At 41.3% G+C, this 27,505-nt stretch overlaps 1 protein-coding gene across 8 annotated transcripts in view; it reads left to right on the forward strand.

Moving 5' to 3' along the window:
- Window positions 1-27,505, forward strand: part of LOC108091947 (stAR-related lipid transfer protein 13) — a 95,001-nt gene that overhangs the window by 6,182 nt on the left and 61,314 nt on the right. For 7 of the 8 annotated variants that reach the window (XM_017191337.2, XM_017191341.2, XM_017191336.2 and 4 more), the window contains exon 3: window positions 24,576-24,620. The exons of the other annotated variant lie outside the window; for it this stretch is intronic. The gene's annotated coding sequence lies outside the window, so the exon portion shown is untranslated. The remainder of the gene's footprint in view (window positions 1-24,575; window positions 24,621-27,505) is intronic. 8 annotated transcript variants of the gene reach the window in all.

Genomic DNA, 27,505 nt, shown 5'->3' on the forward strand with positions numbered 1-27,505 from the left:
TATTCTTGAGTGCATATAGCCTGATAGACTCACGTCCGTTGTTTGTTTTTTCGTTTTTTGCCTTTGAGATGATGAGATGGCGCCGTCATAAAAAATAATTTTGATGACCTTAGTGTGGCAGTGGGATGATCTCATTGCTGATAGCTAACATTCGGATTTAGTTGGTTGAACTTATAATGGGAACTTGCAGTTGGCATGTGCTGGGGTTATCAGTTCTTTCTTTTTTTGCCAGCTCATATTAGAAATAATTTGTATAGCTTTTAAAGGTGCTTCAAAAAATTATTCCAGATTTTTTAACTTTCATTTAACATTCCCCCACAAGATGATCTCATATTTTGAAAGTGAAACCGCATTCTTTAGACTTGCTAATTCTCATAATTTCTTTACTTTAAAATCCTTTCTTATTTAAATTACTTACTAATTTTGCATATTCTTTTCTTTGCAGGTTCGTTGATTTTACCTTTCAAAGTCGTAAGTTTAAGGCCAAGTTTCTCCCTATTTATGAAGCGCCAAAACTGAATTAAACATTTTCGTAGACGTGCATTTTCGCTGAGAGTGCTATCGAGTGGTGTAGCCAATAAATAGCGCCATATGCGATCGCCAGACTGACTCACAGACATATATACTACGTACGTACATCGGCCGTCTGCCGAGTGCAATAAGAAAGTCGGTCCAACTCAAAATTGTACATATTTTTGACAAGCTGACAGCGCTAAAGACGTTCGCTTCTCCGGTGACGTAATTGCCGGGTAAAAGTCGTAAAAAAAAAACGTATATAGTAAAAATGCGAGGTATCGAGAGCAGAGCAGTTTCGAGCTGAGCGTGTGCAAATTGACTTGGCGAACTTTATCACCGAACTGTGCGAATTAGTCATACGATCGAACCTGAACGTATGTACCTTTGGCTTTGCGTTGAGTTGCGAATTTCCTGCTGTTATTGGCGATGTTTTGCACGTTTCTTTTTATTGCGGCTGCAGCATTTCCTTCCACAGACGACAGCTGAGAAGTCCATTAGGTTGAGAACGTTTTAGCAGGCAGTCAATACAGCGACTTTTGTCTGTTCGTAATATCAATCATTAGCGGGTATTTACCAGTCTTAAATCATTCTCACTGCTAGTTCTGGCCGCATGAATGAATAAGTGAATGAGTTCATCGCTTTTGGCGTCAGCATTGGCCATTTCTCCGCCGTCTGTGCGGCGTTGTTGTTTACCCAAATAACAAAGCAAGACTTCCAGTGCGTGGGCTCTCGGAACTTAGTCACCAAACCGCCAAGACGGGGAAAATGCAGTCCGGAGAGTTGACTGCACTTTGTCAGCAAAGGCAAAAGCAACAGCAACAGCAACAGCAACAACAAAGGCAGCAAAAGCAAAAGCAACTACAGTGAACTCGACTGATAAGGCGCTGTGTTTAGTTTGCAACAGCAGCGGTAGTCTTCTCTCCTTCGAGACAGACAGACAGCCGTTGGAGATAAGGAAAAAGAGTTGCGATCATCGGGGAAAACACATTCTCGATTTGATTTATGGCATGTAAATTTATGGAAATTTACTGCGGACCGAGCATGATTCTCGGTAAGCCAAGCAAAGCCAAGCCTGATAATGTGTGGAAACCCAACAGATAGTTTTCCACCGTTGGTGTATTTAACTGTGTGTACTATATGTGTGTGTGTGTGTGTGTGCAGCGCATTCCAATTATATTATATCATGTGCTCGCAGCATTATCGCATATGGTAGTGTATATGGTGCTGACTCGCGATTCTAGTCGATATGTAAAGACCAAAACAAGTTGTCGAACAAGTTTTGAAACGCCTTTTGCCACCGCTCCACAGAGAAAAACACAATTTCAGCGGGATATCTTCCCATTAAATTGATTAAATAATTATAATCGCAGTTAATTTTCCTTTAAAATCAAACGAGAAGTACATAAAACAATAAATACAAGTTATAGCCAAAGCAATAAAAAGGTAATTGGTAACTATGAAAATTCTAAAAGTTTATTGTTCCGAAATATGAATTTTTAATTACCATTAATGGATTTTTTTTCGCTGTGGAGGCGTACATTACGTAGGGGAGATGTGGGGGTTGTGGGCATAGTTTTGTTTTTGGCTTATAATTACCGAACTAGTGCATATTATTTGGACATATGGGTATCTGTGTAAAGCTAGAGACCTAAACTAACTAATTATGAAGAAACATCCTTGATTTTGTCATGCGAAAAAATTTCATATGGACTTTTGTAAAATCGTAATTTTCAGCTAAAATTTTTTTTTGGGGGGTTGTGGGCACCCTGGGAAAAAATGCTGCAAATGGAATAATATGGAAAAAAAACCGCAACCAATATCAACAAAATGACAATTTATTTATTTCAAAGACTACATAGGCGTTATTCATCGTCGGAAACACAATTTTGACATGTATAATGACTGCCCCGCATGTCCACATATTTCGGATGAAAAGCTCGATTGCAGATGTCACAATTGAGTGATAATCCCTCTCAGCGGGAGACGTTCCTTTTCCAAGAGCCTAAGATTTCTACAAGAATGTTCTAGAGGGTTCCAAACAAATTTTGAAAACAATTTTACAAGAAATTGTAGGTAATAAAAAAATTTGTCAAAAAAAAAAACGGGTGCCCACAACCCACCCAATTTTGGTGCCCACAACCAACTTTCGCAGACATTTTAAGAAGTAATTAAAAAATGTGTTTGCATAAATTTTTTGGTTCAAATCGATATTGTTCCATTAAGTATAATGCTTTGACTAAATAAAAATGCATTACACTTACCTTTTTAATCGATTCACTTTAATTGATACACTATTGAAAATCTTTGAATAAAGTTTCACCACCTTTTCCAAGCACAAGAAAAACCAATTCGTTAATTTCAAAAAGCAAACGCGTTCGTTTACTTTGATATTTGGCATAAATCATACATAGGGTAATTGCTTGCGAATGACATTACCGAAAAAATTCAATCTTCATTTTGTGAAAATATACGTAGGGGTGCCCACAACCGACCCATGCCCACAACCCCCACTTCTCCCCTACATTTAGCAATTTTATTCCGAACACCCAGAACTGGCCACTACAATGTATGAAAGACAAGTCTTAATTACCCAACATTTATTTGTATTTTCATTAAAAACCGTGTATATATACACACAAATGTACCAGTTCGTTCGTTTGCCCGCGGCGCTAATGAACTCGGCGTCGTCTTGTTAATAATTATTGAAATTTTTGGTTGATTTTTTGTATTTTGTTTATTTGCTGCCTCTGTGTAGTTGCTTTTAACGCGTTCAACTGGCTTTTGAATTGATTTCGGCAATTAAAGGCCCCCAAATGAAATTGAAAACGTTGAAAGGCATTCGGTTGCGCGCAAAAAAAAATCGTTTTAAAGTTATTATAAATATTATTGCCGGACACTCGAGTTCGGTGATTGATGGTCGTTCGATGGCCGATCGAAAATATGGCTTTTAAATATTTTGTTTCACACGTGCGAAGCTATATTCTCTCTCTTTTCCTCTCTGTCTCGGTTTTTCCTTTCTTTATCACAGGCGTTCATTAGCCGCTGATAAAATGCGGTTGTTGTTGGGCCTTCTGCTCGATAATCTTTTTAAAAAGTCACTCAGATAGCGCCGGACTAGTTCCATTTGATTTTGTTTCTCATTTTCTCAGTTTTCCTTCGTATTTATTTATTTTTTTTGTAGTAACTTTTATCTCGTCCGATAAAAGCTGGCGTTATGTATTTGTGACTTAATTAGTTTACCGGCTATATACGAGTAGGTGGGCAGCCAAAGTCTCCGCGGACCGGATCTCCGTTGGCCATCGAAAAAGTATCGAAAACAACAACAACAAGAACGACCACCGATTTTCAGAGAAGAAAAAATTAATTAGAGACGCCGCCATGCCGCTGATAAGCAAATACAAATAAATAAACACAGCAACGCAAACAAATAGAGAAACATATGGCGGGGATCGAGGCCCAAACGCCGACTTGGCTGCATTAATTTAGTGAGCTCAACTATGTTGGCTAGAACTTTCCTCTTGATTAGTGGGTCAGCAGAAAGGAAAACGATCTAATTATACACAAATGTGACAAGGCATTGCATTAGTCATTATGCAGTCAAAAAAAAGAGGGAAAATAGTTAAGAGAAACTTTTCGATCTTAATGGAAAACTGTTTAAGAAATGCTTTTAAAAATAAGTAAAAACTCTTGTTCGGTACATTTGGTTTTAGTTGAATAAAAGGTTGTTAAAAAATTTAAAGCAAATTAAATTTTCTCTGTGTAGCATTTGCTTAAATTAGAGAATTTGTTCGAATTTCATCCCATAACCTGACCACCGGTTGACTTGTGCGTCAGCCTTGAACAATTGCCAAATTTTGCCAGCGAATTAGTCGATGTTTTTCTTTCGTTTTTTCGACGCCACAAGAGATTTATAATTCCGCCTATGGGACAGGAAAAACAACAATTAGTAGACAGATATAGATTGCTTAAGCACTGCTGATCTCTGGCAATAAAATAACAAATCCGCAGCAATCAGCATTTCTCCATCTGGTTGTCTGAATTGATTTAATTTTCACGTTTTTCATGCGTCCGTCCGCTGTTATTTTCATCGGATCGTAAAAAGTTTATATTGCGATTGGGTTGAAAAGGCAACAAATGTCGCCATTTATAAATACCCCAATAAATTGGTTAAGGTCGAAACGGGCATAAATCTGTGGGCCAACATAAGCGGGCAAATAAACATATCCAAGGAGACATGCTCTTGATTTTAACGACTTTCCAAAGTTTTCATGAATGAATTTCGGGCTTGTGGATTCAGTGGGTCCCCGAGCGGGATCGAAAGGTATGAAAGGAATGCTTTGTGCACTTGGGAATGATGTCACAGCCTGCGTTGTTTACATCGTACTCGCCGGGGCCATAAATTATCTAGTTATGATTTACAGCCCGGCCGAGTAAATGCAAATATGCAGGCATATTTGCATGCCGACAAGTCAATCACCAGTTGACGCTGATAAATTTAATCGCCAGTGGCCGAATGCGTTTAAAAAAAGTGCCCCGCCACTCATTATAGAATTTATAATTAAATGCAATTATTTACAACTATGTGGATGAAGGCGGAGGCACTGACCAACGACCAACGACCAGCGACCACCGACAACTGGAGGATGATGATGATAATGATGAGCGTCGTCCGGCGGAGCAGCAACCGCAATTCAGTAATTATTTTTATTTTTTACAAAATGCCCACGACACGCTCTGTTTGAAGTGAACAACGAAAACAAGTGATTAGATGCCCAGCCAATTTCAGTACGGTTTGTTTTCGTTCTGCGGCCTGCGCGACGGACTCATAGATACACTGTATCTGTATCCGCAAGTCCGCCGTGCGGACAGTCGAACAAACGCGTTTGCTGATAGACGAGCCACTGGCCGCCTGACTGACCATTACAAATGTTCACTTAGTCGGGCCACAGATATGGATATACTATATGTATATGGATGTGCCACTAAGCCCGCGGTGAAAGAGTTAGAAAGGGAGAGGAGACTGGAGGAGAGAAGAGGAGAGAGACTTTTGCAGCGTCTGCCGCTTGCAGTTTTTATTTTCACATTTATTTCGCGTCGGTTTTTTTTGTCGTTGTTGATTATTTCTACAAAAGCCACTAATGGATTTTGATATGCACAACACAGCAGCACCGGCACACACACTCGCACACACGCATATTTCTATTAAGATGATGCGACTGGCCACTCCAAGCCGTTCTCCAATCTTACACTTTACAAAATTGTAAATTTAATTGCAAGTGTTTATAATTCCCAAGTGTTTTTTTCTACAAAACTTTTTTCTTCGAATTTTCATAAAAGTTTTGATGACCTTCTCGTTCTTGAAAGTTTTCTAGTTGTCAATCCACTCTTTTTTTTTTTGCAACTTTCTCTATTTCATTGCAATTTCTCACAGTGATGGCACTCCACTCCTCCTTGAGTCGCTGCTACTTTATTTGCCTGACTGGCGGCAACGTCCAGCGGCATGCCAGATAAAGTTCTTGCGCTTTTCGGTAAAAGTGCAATCGTTAGAATGTGAGTGGTGCGGAGTGGTGTTTTTATGGAGGGGCTTTCAGGGGGGAAACGGGGATGGTCAGCGATCGGCGGCGGCGACGGCGACGACCCGCTTAATTATCAAAGACATTTTTCTCAATGGGCTTGGCCGGACCGCCGATAATGCCCACCATATCCATATAACCAGGAGTGGCCGCCGGCTCGATGTTTTCATTTTTAGAGGCGAGGTCAAGCGGCCATTTGGCCCGCCCGTCACTGGAGTGATCTAATGTGCTGGCCAGGAAGTGCGGACAGTCGCAGATGTTTGCCAAAATAACACGCGGCAGCCGCGTTTGCCAGCCTCCCGGCAAACAAACCACCAGGCAGCCAAACATCCAAGGGCTCAGCGGCACTAAACACTGAAATGCCGGGGCATAAACATACGAGTAAGGCAGCGAGGGCAGCCAGCACTAAACTAATGGCAATGGCGCGGCCACGCCGGCGTAGCACGGTTCAATGAATTACTTCATTAGTGCAGGCGTGTTCCGTGTGGCATGCGTTGTATCTCAAAGATACTTCGTACTCTCCGCAGTGGCAGACAGTCAGCTGGGTCCGCTGAGCGTTTGCCAACGTCCGACAGTCAGCAAAAGTGGCACTGAAAAAATATGTATTATAATTATATTAGTCAGGAGTTAGCAAATGCTGCAGATCAAAGTTCTATGATCGAATTGGTATATAAATATTTTAACAATTAACTGCACTATAAGATAAACAATATATTCAAGAACCTATAAGATTATAAAATTAGAATATAGTTTGTTGGTTGTGTATTTCAAATCTTTTGTTATAAGTTTACTTTCAATAGAAATAGAGATCCTAGTTTTGTACATCTAATTGTTCTCTATCATCACTATTTTCTCTCAGTGTCTTAGTTCTTGGCCCTGGCACTGTGAAGTGCAACTGGCAACTCAGATGTTGCCATGTTTCCATGTTGGCCTCGGATCGCGTCAACTGTGCGTGGAAATTAGCTGCTGATGCTGCTGATGTGGCTGATGTGGCTGCTCCTCGACTTCAGTGGGCTGTCCTGGGTTGTAGGACTCCTTGGTTGCTACTCCGAACCGCTGCCTTAATTGCGGAAGTTATGAGCATGGAATTTTAATTATTTCACCCGGGAAATGTTCTCCGCGTGCTGCTGCAGTTTTCAGTTAACAGTTTACAGTTAAAAGTGAAGAGTGAAGAGTTAGCCTTGCTTGCTTTTCGGGGTCTCGGCAAACATCCGGCAAACCTTTTCACCGTGTTTGCATTCTTCGACTGCCGGCGAGAAAGTGTCAAGACGAATGATTGCACTTTTCTACGCAATGGAGAATGTCTGCGCTCCGTGTTTGCTGTGTTCCCAATTTTCCCCATATTTAGTTCTAGACGTGACACTTTCGACTGCGCTTTCCACACACAGAGAGCTTTCCTCATCGCCGTCCAAGTTGTTTGGCCTGTTCTGGTTCCTTTGTGTGCGGCTGTGTGTGCGGCTGTGTGTTTGCTTATTTGTGGCACAGATGCGTTGGAGTCGCTGGCATCTGAGTTACTTAAGAGGGGCTCAGTTCAGTGCGGCTCAGTGCGCTCGTCAATTCGTCATTCGTTCAGTCAACTTCCTGGCTTGTTTTCAAACGGGCAAACAAAAAGCAAAAGGCAAAAGGCCCAAGACTTGGCCAAGAGCAGCTGATGTTGCCGCTTTTGCTGCTGCTGCTGTTGCTGCTGCTGTTGCTGTTGCTGTTGCTATTGCTGCCTTTTGGAGATGGATGGAGACGTCGTTTAAGATTAAGACGACTTCTTTTTACAGCCGTGTGTGAGTTGCAGTTGCTGCGGTGAGTGCGTGTTGCTGCTGCTTTTGCTTTTGCTGTTGCTGTTGTTGTTGCTGTTGTTGCTGGCGAGGTGAGTGATGATGATGAATGTGTTACAACGAAGGTTAACGACTTTCAGCTTTATAAACACAGACTCAGACTCAAACTCAGACTGCGACTGAGACCCACAGCCTCAGTCGCTCAGCTGATAAAGTTGGCTCTCTTCTATTGTGGCCAAGAACTCGTCGTCGTCTTCGCCGTCGTCGTCTTCATGGATCGTGTGTGTGCCAGCTAATTAAGCCGCCAACAAGCTAATTATAAGTCGCGTCTGGCACTCTAATTGCAATTTAAATAAATGTGGCAGGCGGTCGGGCCACTTTGGCCAGCCAACCAGTTTGGCATTTGGCCAAAAAGGAGCGTTTTAAATTTCAATTTGTACAAGTCAGCGCGTTGTCAATGCACACAGAACTCTCTCTCTCTCTCTCTCTTTTTCTCTTCTCTCTCCCTCTCTCTCTTAACAACTAAATTACACTTGTCCGCATGTTAACAATCCTACAGAGACTCACACACATTCCGGCCAAACCAGCAGCTAAGTTAGTCACTTGGCCCAGTCGGTTTGTCTGAGAGAACCGAGATTGCAATGGGGTTAGCAGCGCAATCTGCTCAAATATAGATAGCTAGTTAGATGCCTGGCAAACAAACAAACAAACTAGCAAACGGACAAACAACTATTCCGCCAGCAACAGAGCAACATGTGTAGCCATGTAGCAACATTGCAGCAGCAACAACAGCAACAGCAACAGTTACAACAGCAACTGCAGCAGCAACATCGACCACAACAACAACCGGCTTTTGGGTATTCTAATTGCGCACAAGCTTAGCAGCTTTTAGTTACTTTGTAGACTTTTAGTTGCCAGCGATCTCTACATAGATACATTCTCCTCCAAGCAGATACAGAGATACTGCCGGGCAGCTGGGCCACAGACTGTTAATTTATGCAACGGTCCATGGTCCGGATAGATACAATAAATTGCTTGCCAAGTGTGGCCGAATAAGTGTTCTATTGATTTCTGCAACACCTTGTCTTCAAAAGGCCGAACTGACTAACTGTTCTGTCAAAATGTTTCGGCCTGCCCACGTTGGTCGCTGGATCGTAGGATCGTTGGCTTGCTAAGAGTCAGCAATCTCTGCACAGAGAGAAATTTAATTCAATAAATTGAATAAAGAAGTGAGGCAGGTTAGCTGCATTTAGATTTTATTTAAGTAGAAACTTCAAATGTAACTTTTATGATTGGTAAATGTTTTTTATTTAAATTAAATCATCTCTTCACAACTAAATTTTCTTTCGGTATATGCATTGCATGTGGCATGAAATTCAGTTGAAATAATGACACACCCGTTCCGATTCGAAATCCCTGTGTATGTGTGTGTAATGCCGTATAGAAACAGATACAGTCGAAGCAGATACAGATACACATCTCTCCAGCCCATAGATTTTTTCACTTGAAAATGAAATGAAAATTACTGAACTGTAACCATATGTGGCTTCATGCTGCTTTATGTTTAGTACTCTATGTCAGAGTTGGGTTCGTTTGACTAACCCAAGAACGCTGTGGCCCCCATTAAAATTCATTTAATTATGCTCATAAAATAAACCACAGACGAGCAATTAATTTGGCAAATAAGTGAGGCCAATTGTTTGCACATTAAATTTATGAGCGGGCAATTTCGTTTGCTCTTAGGTTATCTTCGCGTTTTTTTAAAAAGGGATTTTGCCATTTTTATGGTTAATTGAATGCCAGTTTTGAGTAGCTTTTTTTTTGGACCGCCCACAATTTATTTGCCCATGTTCGAAAAAAAGGTTAATTACAATTTATTGCCAGCGCTTTTGTCGTTACGCTCACTTGATCTCTTTCAAAGTTGCTGTCCTACGATCGCACAATTTTGATTAGGAACAAACGGCGGGCACCGTCAACAATTTAATTGCACATTTGCATTAGAGTGGAAAGTCTGACTCGTGGCCTGTCATCAGGGATTGCTACTGTTGCAGTTGCAGTTGCAGTAGTTGCTGTTGCAGTAGTTGCTGTTGCAGCAGTTGCAGCTACATTTCGGTTACTCCTGGTGAGCGGTTTTCATTACAATTGCCTAGCACAGGCCACGTTTGATTTCTTAATTGTCGCTAAATGCGGGACTCGCCAAACATTGTCTTTTGGCCAAACAATGTTGTTGTTGCTGCTGCTGCTGTTGTTGCTGTTGTTGCTGCTGCTGCTGCAGCCATTGTTTTAGCATTATCGTCGATCATTTTGTTTGCAATGAGTTTTTGTGGTTGCTGAGCACACGAAATGAATGTTTGGCTGAACACACAGCACAGCTGTAGAGGAATTGTCGAACGAACGGCGATCATGGTGGTAATTTTCGAAACGGCAACCGTACGCTGTATGCTGGTTGCCTCTTGAAGTGGGGTCCACATTTTAATTGCTTCCATTTCAATTTATTTTTATTTTCCTCCAAGGGAGTGTACCATACTTAACCCGCCACTAAAGCGAAGTGCTGACAACTCACCCTCGAATTCGGATACCTGCATAAGTATTCACTTTAATAGATCTTTTGCACTGGGGTTGCGTTCTTTTGTTTGCGAGAAGATGCACAACATTGATAGGAAAAACAAAAACATTTTGTCAGTTTTTCTAAATTGCGCTTAAGTGATAAATGATTCGGTGACACGCCCACATCCGCCCCTTTTTCAATCCTAATTATGCGGTGGAGGAAGCTAACTTATGCAATCCGCTCGCATTTTAAGCTGCAGTTCGCACCCACTCCCTGGTTCACACTTTCACTACTTAAAACACTAAAATAACTTATATTTAGTAATTTCAGACACGCTTAATTTACATTTAAATATAATTTCGAGCTGCCCCTTTTAATATTTCCCAGCGACAATTTCTAATCTCTTTCGTTGACATCGAAAGGCAGTTTTCAATGGATTTTTCCCTCCGTTTTTTAATCGCTAAACTGTCTCATAAACCCCGAATTTTATTTGACAAGCGCGTTTGGCATACGAAAGCAGCTGAATAAAAACCAAAAAAAAAAAAAAAGAAACGAATTTCTATTTGATAGAAACTGTGAGTGAGAGAGGTCACTCGCGTGGCACATTAGTGGAAATTATGACGATTTTCCCAATACAATAACTCAAAGTTATGCTGACAGCGATGGACCCGCGTATTATTAATTCAATTTGCCTTCGATTATCACCGAAAATCCATTCGATCGCATAAAATCCGATCCCAGTCCAATTCGGTTAGCCGAATCGGGGTTTGTGATGTTAATAAGCCAGCGGTGAGCTAATCTCAGTGATTTACCTGCCACTGAGCAATAGACTTTTGTCTCTCATTATTTATGAGCGTAATTATAATAATTTCTATGCAAACTGCGGAATACGTTTTACGTAAGCCCCAGCCTTAATTAAAGTTGGAGCAGGAAGTTCGGTTACTCGAGTGCCGAAAACATGGCCAAATTATACACAAACTGGACTGGGATTAGAGCCCCTTTTTGGGGCAATTTGGCCGGCGGATGCAAAGCGCCATAACTCATGTGGCGGCGAAAATAATTTGATATCAAAGAGCGTCCGTCTGGAGATCGCATAAATTATGAATGCAGCGTGAGAGGTGTTAGAACCTTTCAGATGTTTTGCTTTTTTTATTTTTGGTTGTTTTTTTTTTTTTGTAGAATTTATGGCTGTTTAAACAGACAGATAAAGTTGGTGTCATTAGTGATTTATGGTGGGATAGCCTTTGATTGGGGTTCTCACTCGCCCCAGAGTTAACCTTTCGGTTTGACATTGAATGGAAAGAGCCAAGCGCCGCCGAAAGTGGGCTCCTCTTCCTCTTCTTCCTCCTCTTCTGCTTCCTCTTCTTCGGCCGCCGTGTGAATTCTGTTTTCGTTGCAACTTTCAAAGTAAAAAGAGACGCGGCAAATGAAGTCAAGGTGGCTGCATTGCATTACTCATGAACTCCATGCGGAGTATTGAATTACATTCGGCGAGTGCATAAAATATCATCCGCAAATGTGGGTGAATGGAATGCCGTGTTGGATTTCGGATGTCGGATTTCAAGGCAGCTGAGAGCGCAGCGATATCAGGAATACTATATATACCATATATTGCCCCCACTCTTCAGATAAGCAAACTTTCCATGGAAGCCATATGGAATTCTGCGTATGAATGAAAGTATTGGAAAACTTGCGGCCTTTATTTTGCGATAAGATAGGGTGCACGGAAAATAAATATTTTGATAAAAGTTAATGCAGATAATAGGCCAACTTTAAAGACGATTTAATTCTTTAAGGTCTCTACAATTGCACATAAATTGAGCAATAGAAAAATTTCTCATCCGCTTGGATTACTCAGTGTGTTTCTGATATTGAGTCTTAGTAATAGGAGTACCCTGAAATATTTTAAAACATAATGCTAAAGCTATTTATAAACAGCAACTTAAAAGATCAGTCATCTTTCTGGTGAACAAGTAAACCTTCTGAGAATTTGTATGCACTGGCTTCAACTAATGTGAAGAAACACTTACGCTCCTGATAAGCTGGACATAAAAAAAAACCTATCAGCTAAAGCTGACCTCATTGAACTGGCTTTCAGCCGCTGATTACAATACTCGAGGAGTCGGGCTTTTAATGTATTCTGTATTTTCTGAGTAACACTTATAGAAGCCTACAGTATTTAACATGTAAAAATAAATACGAAAACTAATAATAACACAGTAGTAACTCAAAATTAAATTTAGTTAGAGCCAAGGAGCCTCTAAGTTGGATAATATATTTTTACATAATTTACAGCCCAAATAAAATATGACATAAATTAAAAATTTAATAGGCCTCTTGTTTTACTTGGATTACTTAAAAATCTCCTTGCCGCCTTTAATGCCTTAAAAAAATATTACGGCGATGGAAGTTTTATTTTGTTGTGTTCCCTCGCTGGCAACTCGTTAATGTTAACAACTACGAAAACAACACCAGCAGCTGGGGCAAAAAAAAGCTTAAACAGGCGCTGGACTTGCCCAAAAAAAGCAGTCGAAAAAATGAAAATAATTTATTTTTGTTGCTGTAAGTTTTTGCCCATTTCAAGATGCCGCTGGTGTTGTGTAAACAAACTTAGAAGTTTCCAGCTGTGCGCGTTGATTGCCATACGACACGATGCGTTTTCAAATACAACAACAGCACTAACAACAGCAGTAACAAAAACAACAACAACAACAGAAACAACAAACACAGTGAGAGAAAAGCAGCTTGGATTGCGCATACGCCGTGTTGCACTATGCCGCTGTTGTTTTGAACAAAAATAGCAAGAGCTGTAAACATTTTCGAGGTGCGCAATCAAGGCATAGACTCGTACATAAAACACATTTATTTTGTTGTTGTTTTTTTTTCTGCTGTTTCATTACGAATTCCGTGCGTTTTTCCATGCTTTAAGGTGAATTTCATATTACGGCAAGTTGCTGTTATTGTGCCTAGTTTTTCATTAATTTCTCCTTGGTTGCGCACGTCAATCATACGCAGCGTTGTACGCACAATTCAAATGGTGAGTTGGCATTTATGGTTAGGTCACTGGGGATGAATGAAAAGTGAAACCGATTCCGTTTTCAATTCCGATTTGGATTCCTTTTCCTGGCATTCACTGGCGCTCTTTTATGGCTCTGAACCTTGAACCATCGAGTGGCAATCATTCACGCCAGGCGACAAATGAGCCGAGATTGATAAGCCGTCGATTGTTTGTTTAAATAAGTTTGTATGTATGTATTAAAACTCGAAGCCGACGTATCGCTTATCTCGCTTCCTCTCGCACTTTAATTAGCCACTTTTATCGGCCCGCTCGGTGGCTGTCAATTTGGCTAAAAATAAATGATTACTGCTTCTAGTATATAGAATATGATATCATGCCGCTTCGCCTTGCCAATTAAAACACAAAAAAGAGCGACAGCGCTTTTTTTCGTAAATTATGACCAGCGATAATCACACAGCGTGGCTGGCGTATTTTTACTACTTTTGTTTCACTCATTTCGAGAACTTGGCTTGGTCTAGTAATTAGCCGAGGAGTCTGGGCCTGGTTGTTGTGGTCGTCGCATGCGTAGCTCAAATTTCAAAACTACATGCACTTTGCGCAGATACAAAGCCGGTTGCCTGGCTAGCTGGCTAGTTGGATAGTTGGTTGGTTGTACGGTCGGATGGTCGTCTTTCTGGGTGTGAAAAGATTTATGTGCTAGGCGAGAGCACACATCTCCGGTGGTTATCAATGCAGCAGCTCCAGCTTCAGCTTCAGCAGATTCAGCAGCAGCAGCAGCAGTTCCAGCAAAACAGCAAAAGCCATTCACCCGGGCAATTCCAGTTTCCCGACTTCAGATTTCATTGTGAGCAGCGGTCGCTTATTTATGGTCTGCTCAGCTTTTTATAACTCTTCGATTTATATTGATTTGTAATGCACATAAAAACCCAAGCTGACTTTGCTGCTGCTGCTGCTGATTTTATATGTATGCAGTTGACCTTGTCTGTGGCCAGGATCGCATCGCCAGAGATCGCTTTTAAATTATCATAGTTACCAAATGGTCGCTGAAGGTCGATGGAAAGCCCAAAAAACAAGTGCTGCATGCCCGCGCTGCATGTGCAACATGTCAGCAGTCGGCGATTGGCGAGCTGGCGACCAGGTGACATAACCACCTACAAGCCCAGACTGCCTGCCACATCTGGGCTATCGCATATCTGTTTTTTCCTTGACTGCGCCGCCTGGCTGTCCGAAATTGAAACACTTGTGCTGGCAAATATTTCAGCAGCTCGCTGGCAGAATTTGTTAGAAAAGCGCAACGCCAACCGACACTTGGCCAGATAAAGGCGAAAACATGCTGAGAAAAAATAATATCCCACAAAAGACCTGAGCGCACATGACAATGTGTAAATTTATGGCTGTCGTTGTGCTATGCACTCGAATTGCATAAGTTCACCTGGGCTCTGGCTTTAATGCACAGCGGGCAAGTAGCAAAATATTTGTATTTGCTTTATTAATTAAGCTGCGGCCTGGCTGCAGTGATATTTGCGTATGCGATGAATATTTCCAATAATATTTGGCAACGCATTTGATGCCCGGCGCAAAATGTAAACAAAATGTTCACTGATAATTTTACCATTTCAAATGGAAATACATAATCAGTTATCTTTGGTTCAACATTTTCAAATAATCAGTAAATGTTATTTTTGCTTACCTATCAGCAAATAACAAATACCCCCGATTAAGTTATCTTCCGCTCACAATTTTATTGGCAGCTATTTAGCCACCAACATTCTGCAATCGGCCAACTGGAAGATAAAACACAGAAGTAACCAGATCATCGGATTGGGTTTCTCGACCAGCCATCAAATGAAATTCCAATTAAAATTCCCCGGCGGTTGTGGGGGCGTTTGTGTGTGCCTGTATATGTGTGTGTGTGTCGGTGGATCGGCTTGTTTGTCTTAGAAATGGGCCACAGTTAGTTAATAGTGTTCGGGGCCGGCCTTTTGGCCATGACTAGACGCTTTGCCGCGTTTTCCGTGGAAAATCAAGGCAAAATCCCCGCGTCGCTGATTAAAGAGGCTTTCACCGCATATGGGTCAGCATCGTCACCTTTCGCCAGTTGGAATCGGGAAATAGGGCATGTGGAAGACACATGTATGCCCCGAACTCCATATTCCAAATGCTGATCTGCTCCTAATGAACCTCTTGCTGGGGCAAAGTTAACTCTTTTCGTGGCGTAGGTGTTTGACCCCCAACTCCAGCGAACTCTTTGTTGTTTATTTATGTTAATTTCTGCCGCGGCTTTTCGAAAATATTCTTCTACAATTAGTCGGCTTTTGGTGGGCTTTTTTCTTCATCCGATTCGATTCTTCCTCCTCGGCTCGTTTCGCCTCGCTCAATCAATTTAAATACATTAATCAATTTCCATGGCTGGTTTTTATTTTTTTTTTTTCGAACATTTCTTTTTCGTGTTGGGTGCGCTGATCGCAGCGAAAAAAAAATGAAGAAAAAACAACAATTTAATTATAACAACAAACAGCAAGAGCGACAAACACATCGGGTATATCTGAAATTGATATCGTGACTTTGTGTAATTTGTAATTTACGATGAGATCACTTCCTCCAACAATGTATAAGTCAGTCAGGCCAATCCCGACCAGACTTCGTCGGTCGCATTGTGCTATTTTCCGTTTGTCCCCTGAGCTTCAAGCCCCAGCATAATTACACTGGTAACAAATTAGTACTTGAATTATTCAGCAGCAGGCCAATTGAAAACATATGCTTATATTAAAACACAAAGAGAAATAAAAGGATGGAAATCATTTTTCAAGTGAAAGAAACTGCTTTTACTTTCTTGTTCAATGGTTAGGCCCCCTATTTTCCCAGTGTATACATACATCAATTCGTCGCTAGCTCAGCTATTTTCTGCGAGGAGCAAAGACAAAAACAGGAGAGCAAATCCGAGTTTCTGTGACAAGATAAGCGTCAGCAGCCCCCCTTTTCCCCCTTTTTTTCCCCTTTTTCCCCCTTTTTGGCTTGTGCCCCACACTTTTGAGCAGAGCAACCGAAAACACAAAGGGAAAATTTGCATTCGCAGGCGATTCAAGGAGGAAGTATTGTTTTTGTTTTTGCGCATATATTATATTAGAATTGGCATTCGAAGGAGGAAGAAATCTCAATGCGCAATGGAAAATTAAAGGGGAAAAGGCATATTAAATTCGGCATTTGTGAATGGTTGAATGGAAACATATTATGTCAGCTTGAACAGCTTTTAATAGGGCTTTTTATCCCCGGTCTAATCTCATTATCCGCTTCCACTTCTTGTTTTTTGGTTTTTTATATAATCGTTACCTTGATCTAATGACCGACCCATTTCCGTTTCTCGAACCACAATTCTTTGGCCGCAAGTCTATTTCCCAAGTCCTTGACCTTAGAGCCGCTTATTATTATTATTATTATGGCTGGCTGGGCTTTTTGTAACCGCCGGTTGTAAAATGTATATTTTCTTATGATTTCCAGTGAGCGGTGCTTGAGGTCTTTGTATTTTTACGGTCGGTCTTTGAACTCATCAAACTTGGTACATTACAAAACGCTTGTCGTTGTCTCATATTTTTCTGGTTTTCAGTTGAGTTTTTTTCCGTAGTTTTTCTATGTATTTTTTTTTTTTTTTTGTACATCTTTTTGTGGAGCCGTGACAGCAAAGCCGTTTAATTAGCTGCAAAGCTGCAAAGCCCACGCCCCAGTGGAGATTCTCGATCATGTCGCAATATCAACTGGCAGCCAAGTTGGGCAGTCAGCGAGATATGGCTTATAGCTGATTACCGGGGGACAGATTTCCAAGTGTCAGCAGCATATTTAATGCCTACACTCGACGGAGTCTCTGGTCTCTGGATGGAGTCGAGTCGGCTCCCGATCCTCGGATCTCGGATCTTGGATCCTTGGGCTCTCTGCCTACGTTCTGGCTATTGATTTGTCACCCGACAAAGCCGTTCGTCTGGCAGTTGACCAGTTGACCAGTTGGGCTGTTGGGAAGTTGGGCGGCTGGCGGCTCCTTAAACCGTTCTGACAGCTCCGCCAGCGGAGCGTGTGGGCAACGCCCGACTGGTCAGCTCAACGGACTGACAGCCCAGAAAATGCCGCACAATTCTGCAAATGTCGCGCGTAGGTTGCTAATCAGATTTCGCCGGCGATTCTGCATCGGCAGCAGATGCACTGCGATTGTGCGAGGCTATGGCCGCAATCCACATTTTAATTACCCATCGCGATCGGCAATAAAAGTCTGGGTGGCCCAGTCAATATACAGACGAAAAAAATGATTATGGCCTCTCAAAAAATGTAATCTAAAAAGACAGATTTAATTAACTGCTGTAATCAATTTAAAAGATTTAATTACTCTGACTTAAATGTTTGTAGACTACCCATTAAAGCTTTTTTGCGATAAACTCAAATGAATGACATAAATCATATAAAAACCACTGTTCAAATTAATTATTAAATATATACATAGGTCGCGAGTTGCAACATTTGGTGCACGACATCTTTCTAATTGATGACCTATTTTCGGTGATATGTTTTTCTCTCTGCAGGGAGAGTTGCACTGTCCGTTTTTGGGGGCACTAAAATTCGTCATAAAAATTCAATTGAACGAGAACGGAGTGAGTGTGGCTCAGACTCGCTTTTCATATGTGCCGCAACGACTGTGCAGCGGTTGCATAATGCCCCACAGACGGAAAGACACACGCACGCACACACGAGAGGGTTAATTTCAGCAAAAGGCAAAAGCAAAACCAAAAACCAAACAAACCCAAAGCGGCGATCCCACAGAATTGGTTGTGTGGTCCCAAAGCCAGACCAAAAAAATACAACAAATACAACAAAAAACCCAAGCCCATGGCGTTCATTTGGCCAGACTAAAAGTGCGGGGAAAACAACAACTTCAAATTACCGCCGCCAATTTAATAGTCACACTTGTGGCACCCAGGCAGATTCAAAGTTGGAATTACGTGGCGGCTTCCCAGCAGCACATCGGCATCTGAATCGGCATCTGTATCTGTATCTGCAACCCAACAAACTGCAGCACGCAATGCCGGCTTGGGCATTAAATGCTTCTTAGAAATGTAAAGATACAAAGCGTTGTTTCTCTATTCGATTTGAGGATCTGAGGGAGCGGAGATTTGGCCGCTGTGGGGGTGGAGGATCACTACATTCACATCCACAGATGCTAAAACCAAACATACAGCTATGAACAAGCGCTTAGAAAACTATTACGATTTAAAATATTCGAAGAGAGTCAAAATAGTCCTTCTCTAAAATGAAAAATTTAAACACATTTTTTTAGAAATTTCTCTACAAATATTTTGAGGTATGCCACTTTGAAATCGGGCTAAAAGTTGTGGGCTGTAGAAGTGCTGAAACTTCTGATGAGTACATTCTTTAAATTTACATAACTATTATTCCAACTTCGACTGTACAAATGTAGCTGTGTGTAGATTGTTTAATTTTGCTTAGTGGCTGTAATAGTTCTTGAGAAAATGTGCAGCCTCATCGTAATGATGTTGGTAAATACTCGTAAAACAACATCGAGCCGGCAAGGTCCCTCTAAAAGGTTTGGAGCAGGCGTTAATGGGTTTTTGATTGTTTATAGCATGGGTTTCAAGGTTGTTGTGCCGCACAGAGGGGCTGCTGGCGAAAGGTTAAGGGTTACGAATGGGAGGTTGTCATGAGGCCGGGGATGAAGGCTATTAGCTGGGCGATTATGCATAGTGCATTTATGTATGGGTAGAGGGGCCCCGTTTTCCTTTCCACACCGCCTATGTAATTGAGACTTTTCGTTTTTGGGCACTGCATTTCCTTAAAAGACCAGCCGCCGACCAAATTATGTTTTCAGCAGCGATCGATCAAACGGAATCGAATGGCTGGCAAACACAAACGCAGATGCAGGCCGCCGTTATTAAAGCAGAGTATCGTGTGTCAACTGAGGCATTCGCACAACCAACCAACCAGTCAGACATTCAGACAGACAGACAGACAAATCGAATGTATATACATAAAAGGGGAATAAGGGGAAAAAAGGGGCGGGTCCGTCAGACAGATATAGACAGATAGACAGACAGACGGTTAGACAAACAAACCAGCGCCATATGTGCGCCCATAATGCTGATACAAACATAACTCATGCGGGGGAAAGAGTCGAAACTCCAACTCAATCTCCAGCTGAAACGCAAACGCAAAGGCAAACTCAAACTCAAACTCAAACACAAAACTACCGTTTGATCGATCGTTTTGATTAGAAATGCAACACATTTCTATATGATCTGTCACACAGGCCGCAAAAGTCTGCTTTGGCATTTGCGGTCTCCGCGGCAGACAAGCGAAATGTTTGTTAAAGTGAAATTAACGTCGCCAGCCAACTGCAGCCAGCAATCAACAATGTCGGCTCAGCTGCACCACCGCCACACAAGCCACGCACCACGCACCGCGCACCACCAAGGCACTCAGGAAAAAAAAATGGGATAATTAAATAAAATAATTTAATTAAAATTTCTAGTAACAATATTTCCTGATTAAGGGGAACCACTTGTTTTTTTCTTTTACAGAGTGTGAAATTCTTTCTCAAGAATTAAAATTCCTTTGCGACAATAATATTTGCTAAATCTGGTGAGAATTTGGTAGCTAGTTATAAATTGGAAAAGCAAATATTTATGTGTTTATAAGTTGCTCACCAAACTTTGTAAATATTTTTGTGACGTGTAAAACCCCTGCCACAGTGATCATCATTCCCAACCCAAGTCTGTTTCTTTTTCTGTTTCTGTATCGGTGGCAGCAGCAGCTTTTCCTTGGCATGCAGTTGTCGCCATCGCAGTCGTCGTCGCCTTGTCGCACATTTTCCGCGTGGTTGTCGTGGCTCGTCCCCAGAAGAAACACCAAACCGAGTTAAAGCCAGGGAAAAACAGCTTGAACCCATTCCAAAAACCAAACCCCCTCATTTCCCCTCTCTCTCTTTCTATATCGCTCTCACCCACTCTTAGCCGATATTGCTGTCTCTTTCTCATGTGCGTTTTTGGTTACGGGCTTAATTTACAATTAATGAAATTCGATCGTTTTATTAACTGTACATTTTGCATGATTTATGCCCCCACACACACTCTGCAGTAATGAAACATTATTTTTTTTGACTATTTTCCACTGCTTTCGGTTGATTTCACGTTTTTGTGCCGTTGTCTGTCCATTAACCTTCATTAGGCTTAGGGGGCTATTAACACCCCCCAACCCAAGCTCCCATTCGAACTGTCATTGCTTTTGTCCATTTATGGCGGGATTGCATTGCCCGCGTTGACAATTTCTATCAACGATTGCACAAATAAACTCTATTTATTTATTTGTTTCGCTTAATGAACTGTGTGAAACATTTTCGATGTCTCAAATATTATGCCCGGGCCAAAACAATTGCACAGCACCACACCCCCAACCACACACATAACCACCCAGACATTGCAACTACACTGGTAAAAAGGGGTTACTGAAATTTTATAAAATATATATTTATTTAAGTTGGAAATTTAATGATAAAATAAGCTCATTTTGTGCTTTATTAAGAATTTTTAAGATATATGTATCACTTATTATTGATAACCAGATTTTATAATGAAAGTATAGGCTGCTTTTACTATCAGTGTATCGAAACAAAAGCTACCACGCAACTTGTCTCACTTTTCTGCATTTTTTTTTTAGTTTTCTTGCTGGCCAAGCTGCTCGCGCATTTTTGTGCAGCGCAAATTGTTATTGCACAATTTTCGGTTTTGGGGGAATTCAATGCAATAGCCACAAACTGGCAGACAGACAGCGCACAAAAATACGAAAAAAAAGGCATACGAAACACACACAAAATGCGCCTAATTGTCGCTCTTTCAGCTGTCGCACATAACACTTTGTTTTTGCTAATTTTCTGTCACCTGTGTCGTTTTTTAAATGCATTTTTTCCGCGGCCCCCAATTCAGACAATAGAGCTGCCATGCAAAATAAAAGAAGATGTTAAGAGGCACGTAACTGGTGATTTTTTTTATGGGAGAAAAGAATAAGAATCGGGATCATCTTTGTCGTTCGGTCGTGTGACTCATTTGACACACTTGCAGTGGCTCAGTTTGTTGCCCTTTGTTTTCGGCTACCGGGAATTATCATCTCCGAAGGCCCGAACATCTCTGCTGGCTTTCTGACACCGCAACCGTTAAAATTGCATGCCTCGACATTGGCCATTATCAAACTAAGGCATCAATCTGCCAGAACCAGAGCTGCACAATTGCAAATTGCCGTGGCAATTACGAGTCGGATGGATCGAAATGGATGGAGAGGGGCTGGAAATGGAGCAGCCGGCTGGGAACACGTTTTATTCCCGGCTAGTAGATGATACCACCATTCTAACTTGGCCAGCTGGGCCATTATGCAATTTACAAGATCTGGCTGCAGCGGTTGCATCTCCGGAACTCAGCGGAGCGCACCAATTGTTAATGCGGCTAAATCATTTTTAATACCCAAATTTAAAACGAAATGATCACAAATAACTGGGTTAATTTGTAACGCTTGCCTGCTTGTTTAATGAACCATTCAATCTGAATGGAAACTATTCGGCTCGCCCAAAAGCTTCATGGAAATGTGAATGAAAATGAAATTCAATTAACGCTGTCATATCAAAGAAAGTCAGATAGAACCAGAGAGATTTGTGGGTACAGTGAAACTTAAGTTGCAGTAAGATAAAATAAACTTATTTCCTCTTTGATCAATAAAAATCCTCTTTCTCTCTGATTAGCTGAATATGGATGGAATACAAACCATTAAACCTTTGGAATATCAAAGTTTCCACTACCATGGAGGTCTGACTGTATTTGCCTTTGGATATTTTAGTGGCATCTAGTCAGCGGCTGTCAAGTTCAAAGTTATAAATGTGCCATGGATCGTGCGGAGTTTATTTAATTTCCATGATTTCGTTGTGTTTGCTGGCCGCATACGAAATCAGTTCACAAATCTTTTGTGGGTCTCTCTTTTATTTTTCGGGTCGACATGGGGTTTTCTGTTTCACAGATTTCGTATTTCCTGCGCTGCATTTGAAAGTCGCAATCGCAGAATAATTCTGTCATTGACTCGCCGAGTGGCCCGGGGATCAATTACCTTTCAAAACCAATTTGCATTTGAAATGCATAACGAAATCGTGTGTACACAATGCAATATTTTGGCAGTCACACGCTGGGAGCGCGGAGTTTGGCAGTTGTTCATTGTGTTTGCCAGCTGATTGGCAGGCTTTCAAATTGCGAATCAGGCGGCATCAAATGGAAAATGAAAATGGAAAATGCAGGTGGTTCGTTCGGTGGCACCCACACAACCTTATCTCCCTTTTGGCAGTTGCTCATTATTGCAACAGTCGCAAGTCGTTTTCGGATTTTATATATGTATATTCGAACCTTTTTTTTTTACGGCCAAAGGTGTGTCAGTAGTTGCAACTGCCATTTGCTGTGCGATCACAACGATCAATAAGCTCTAGGCACGCAATCCAGCCACTTCAGTTGGCTAAGCTCGCGTTCATCTCTTGGCGAAATATGGGTTAATTCGGCCCCCAGAGAGTCGTGGTCTTGTCTTATTTTCATTATTTTCATTGCTGATGAACAGTTTCGGTAACTCTTACTTTTGATTAGGCCATGAGTCGGCAGATTTGCGGGATTAATTCTTGAAAAGTAAATCTGGCGATGATTTGTCAACTATTCGAGTGTGTATTGCTTTCTTTCTCGTCTCCGCTTTTATTTTTCTGGGTTAGAAAAACACAAAACTTTGGTGGGGCGGCTTTCGGCTTTCGTTTTCAGATGCGCAGATGATATTGTGTAACATTTCCCCCAATGCTGCACGCTTTTTTTATTGCATTCTGTCAGGCAAGTTGCCACAAAGTCAGCAGTCGTAAATTATGACAGGCCGTCTATAATTAATCAAAGCACTAGGGCCGCCGTCTACTGGGGCAGTTAGTCTCAATTAACACACGCAAATTGGCCGGAGCTGACAGGGTTTGCTTCCCTCAGCCGTGTGCTGTAAATATGCCAGGCATTTGAAAGTAAAAACAGCTCCGCACCTACCGGAATTTGTTATACATTTAGTATACAATGCGAGATGCATTGTTTCTGCTGCTGCTGCTGCTGCTGGCCAGCAACTCGGCCTTTTGTGTTTTTGAGACTCGCAACTTAGCTTAGCTCAGCTCAGCTCAACCAGTTTAGAAATTCTACTGGTTTGAGTGACGGCCATGGCGAAACCTGATGTGCCACATCGGGCGATTTGTATTCCAAATGACGTCTGGTTCCGTTCCGTTGGCCAGGAGGCTACGTATGTCAGCTGATTGAATTGCAAAAGGAGAGATGGCAAACTGCGAGAAATGGCAAACAGGGGGGAAAATGGAAAACCGAAAACGAAGAAGACTCGGGTGCGGTTCGGAAAATTGTGCAAGCTGTTCTGCAAGTTATATGAGACATTTTGCAATCAACGTCACTCGGGTTGGCCTTGTACTTCCTGAACTTATTGGGCATCTCTTCAGGGTTATAGTTAGAAAGAGGCAGAATTCTATTCAAATGAAAGTCAATATATACAGAATACAGAAAATATATACAATATAGAATGAAGAATAAAAGAGGGTATTGCATAAATGGAATTGAATTTTGTTATGGTGGAGATTATAAATTATGTGAAATAGCTATTTGTTTTATCACACAAATCATACTGATAAGATATTTGCTAATCCTGCTTATAACATAGTATCACATTAGGTTTTTTTTGTGCATTTGCATCCCATCACCCGCTAATTTATACCGCATTGCATTATCGATTTGCGTTTGGTTTATGGCCCAGACTCGAGTCAAGTTTTTTTTTAAACTTTTTTTCGTGTCCAGCTGGGCAAACGAAACTGGCCTAGCAACCTTAAAACAACTACCTGCTTTCGGCTGCTCAGCTGTTTGCTTAACCTGGCTTAAATTTATGCATTTAGTCAAGGCATTTATCATGCGAAAGATACAACACGAAATTAGCATACGAAGCGGTGCGTGCCAATATTTTTCGAACAAAAGCCCAAATATTGAAATGATTGCCTTGATTAGTTGACAAATAAACTAACCTCCTTTCCTTTTTTTTTGGCTTTCTCTTTGCAGTTTGGATAGCCTGGGACATTTCGCATGAAAATTGCAGCGAAAAAGGTATGTAACAAATTTCTTAATTAACTCACAGAGCAAACTTTCGCAGCGGAGAGCAAATATGCCAATTAAGTCAATAAATATTTGCCAGCTGCTATTTAAGTTTTGACACCGACCAGCAATAAAGATTTCCAAAAATGCTTTTACATTTTACAAATGGCAGACGAACAGGCTTTTGAGCCGCACAGAAATCATTTATGTTAATCAACACATGTTTTTTCGAAGTCATTGGCTCTGGGGGAATTCTTTTTTTCGCCTTTTTGTTGTTGTCTCGCAGACTTGGCTTTTTTCTATATATTATAAAAGGCCCAAAAAACCAAAACAAAAAACACGAGGAAAAAAATAAAAAATAAATATATACAGAAAACGTGTTTGTGAGTGTCGCACAAAAACAAAATTCAAATTCAAATTGTGCCCCGTTGAAATTTGCGCTAATGTTGCCATTTGTGTTGCTGTTGCTGCTGGGCCAGTTTGAGGTTGCTCGTGTGCTGTTGCTGTTGCCGCTGATGTTGCTGAACGCGGAGAGTTATTTTTGGTATTCCCCACCGACTCTATATGGCCGCCCCATGCCGAACAAGATTTCTGCGCCAGCGCAAACTCCAGAGTCAGATTTTCAGCGTTTCTTGTTTCTAATTCTCATGCAAATATGTACTGCCATGTCATGTCGCTTCTGTTGCTCCCCAACTGTTCAGCTGTTTGCATTTCAATAAGCGCACACACGATTTCTGCATACTTCTCGTTGGGGCAATAAAAGATTCTCGTGAAGTGGCTGTGACTCAAATCAAAGTCAAACATTTCCAAATCGAATTCGCATTAAAATCTAAACGAGTCGCGCCAAAAAAAAAGGGTGGAAAAAAAGTGAACAACTCGAACAGCTACGAAATTTCTGATAACTAATACTCCAGAAAAAGCCATAAAATAAACAAAGAAAGATAAAGAGTTCGCTTTTGCCCAGGTAGAAGGGAAATCAGTCAGTTTGGCCAGAGAATCGAACGAGAGTAACTGCAGAAAAAGGCGGCAGTTGGCGAATATTACGCATACGCAGAGTTAGTGAGTCATAAAAACCAGTCATTGTGCGATCCCCCATCGAAAACCGCACTCGAAACCAAGCTGATTCAAATTATTTGTTTGTCATGAGTATTCACAGAAATCCGTTAGTGAAAACCACACGTTAAAATCGAATTACCACAGGCAATTATTCTTGGTAAATAATCTTTAGAATACATATGTGCATATTTGTTTGCGAACTTTAAGGGGTAATAATCAATCATACTTTATACATACAATGGTAAATTGCAGATAAAATTAACAATACTATAGTAAATCATATTCTTTATAATGAACGAATAACTATGGCTTATGGGTTATAAATTTTGACACCGTTTAATATTGTTACTTTATTATTGTAAATGCCATAGAAAGGTTTAAAAAAAAAATCAGAAAAACCAATTGAAGTTTAAAATAAATCATTTATTCTTTAGAGTTTTTTCAAGTGCACTTTGACGAACGATCAAGCTGGTTTTAACAGCCTGATTATCCTCAAATTGCAACTCAGAGGGTTCTAAAGTGCCTGTTGTGCTGTTGTTCTGTTGTTCGACTCCTCGCCAGTTGACCATAAAGCCAATCCAAACAAGTGCCCTGATGGCCAAGATCTGCTTTAATCTTGTGATTTGTTTGGGTTATGCTGCCTTTCAGAAGGCAGAGCCCCCCGACTCATTACCAATCTCGGCGGGGATTCCATCGCCTAGCGTTAATTCGTGTGCGCTGCTTATGAAGTTGACATGCCGAGCGAATCCAAAGGGCCAAGGCATTATTTTATGGCCTCCCTTTTATCCGGGAAGCGCATAAACTCACACTTAAAATCAATAAACGTAAACTGGGCCCGCCCAACGGCAAATTGCATTCGACATGTGTAAGCGATAAAACTATAAAATAGCACAAACTTATGCCTACAATAAACATAAACAATTCCGGGCGAGAGATGAGCCCTAAAAGCGATCTGCCAAAATCGCAAGAACACAAAAAACCGCAGAGACCGCAGGCGAATTACCAAGTCGGGATTCGGTTGCCTTAGCCATAGAGTATAGAGTTGTTGCTACATGCGTAAACAAGTATTTTTATGGCCATCCCAGGCCACGGGGCATAAAAGGATGCCCCACGGCTGTGGACCAACGAAGGATAGTAATGGAATGGGCCAGGATGATGGGACACGGCCATAAAGGCACTTAATTGCCATTTTATTTCTGCAGCTATTAGGCCATCCAGTCAGTCCATCTGTCTGTCTGTGCGACTTTCATTAGATGTTGCAAGGAACTCCTGCCAGCGAATTGAGCTTCACTTTCGCGTCAGAAATTCGCCATCTGCAGTGGGGCATATTGCACTACATTTGCATCAACAAAAACATCCGCTGCGATTCACTGTTTGTGGTTGATTTCGTGCACTGAGGAAAACATAAGTACTTCACAATTTAGAAAATATTGGAAGATTTGGAAGACTTTTTGTGAGTTAAATAAGTGCTACTAAACCCTGTCCTTATTGGTTCTTAATTTATTGTTTAAATGGTACACAAAGTTGAAGATGAAGATAAAGACTTCTTAATTATTATTTTGTGGTAATATTATTTTTTTTTTTTTTTGTTCTGTGTACCTCAGCTTTTGCTCTTTGGCTGCCACATGCAAAGTGGCTCCCTTCAGCGAGTGCAGTGCCATCCGGCGATATCTTTAATGAAATCTGCATGTTGTGCGCTTTAACAAGCATTCTGCTTGTCTACTCATGTCGCCCTCCCCCGATATCTATGTGTCTCCATCTGCGGAGCCGTGTGCCATTGCGATCCTTTTGTGCGGGGGAATAAGAGATCCCAGATCCCGGATACCGAATACCCAATACCG

Source organism: Drosophila ficusphila, unplaced genomic scaffold, assembly GCF_018152265.1.
Source record: "Drosophila ficusphila isolate 14025-0441.05 unplaced genomic scaffold, ASM1815226v1 contig_791, whole genome shotgun sequence".
NCBI classification, from domain to species: Eukaryota; Metazoa; Arthropoda; class Insecta; order Diptera; family Drosophilidae; genus Drosophila; species Drosophila ficusphila.